Below are 993 nucleotides of genomic sequence, written 5' to 3'. Positions count from 1 at the left end.
CCAGCCCTGGCTGTGCCAGCCTTTGCATAAGCAGCAGCAGAGGTGCAGTGACTCACAGCTCTGCAGCGGGGCCACGTGCCCAGCACCAGGCCTGATCCCACTGCCTGCCAGGCCTGACACAGCTGGCACAGCCACATCTCATGCCCCGTTTGCTTTGGCACAGCTGAGGGACCCCCATCCTGCACCCCCGAGGCTCTTCAGCAGCAGGGAGGGAGGGAGGGTGGCACTGACACCGTGGGGAGGACAAAGCAGTGGCACCCAGCCCCTGAGCAGGGGCTGCCCCCCTGTGCCACCCCCACAGCTGGGGGGGCACAATGAGGCTCAGTGGCTGATAGTGCTGCAGTTCTGCTGCAGCTGCCCCGGCCCCCTCTGCTGCCCCTGCCCCCAGCCCGGTGTGGGGGACATTGCTGGAGCTCCATCCAGCCCTGGGAATGGGGGACAGGACCCCCACCCAACTCTGGGACCCCCAGGACCCCCATCCAGCCCTAGGACAGAGGAACAGGACCCCCATCCATTCCAGGGACTGAGGGACAGGATCCCCATCCAACCCTAGGACCCCCAGGACCCCATCCAGCCCTGGCACTGGGGGACAGGACCCTCATCCAGCCCTGGGATGGAGGGACAGGACCCCCATCCATTCCAGATATTGGGGACAGGACCCTCATCTATTCCAGGGACTGGGGACAGGACCCCCATCTATTCCAGGAATTGAAGGACAGGACCCCCATCCATTCCAGATATTGGGGGACAGGACTCCTGCCCAGCCCTGGCATTGGGGTTGCCATGGGGCACATCCCCCCCCGAGGATGAGCTGTGAGGACCCCAGCGCTGTGGCCCCCATCAGTGGGTTCACCCCGTGCCCCACTCCCTGCCGGGCAGCTCAGCCGCTCCAGATGGGAAACTGAGTCACGGCAGGGGCCTGGCCGTGCCCGGGCAGGGAGCCCAGGGCAGGGACCCCGCGGGGTCCGGCGGGGCCAGCCCGGGGCTCGCCGA

Source organism: Geospiza fortis, unplaced genomic scaffold (assembly GCF_000277835.1).
Source record: "Geospiza fortis unplaced genomic scaffold, GeoFor_1.0 scaffold254, whole genome shotgun sequence".
Taxonomy (NCBI): Eukaryota; Metazoa; Chordata; class Aves; order Passeriformes; family Thraupidae; genus Geospiza; species Geospiza fortis.
Note: the sequence above shows the minus strand (reverse complement) of the source record.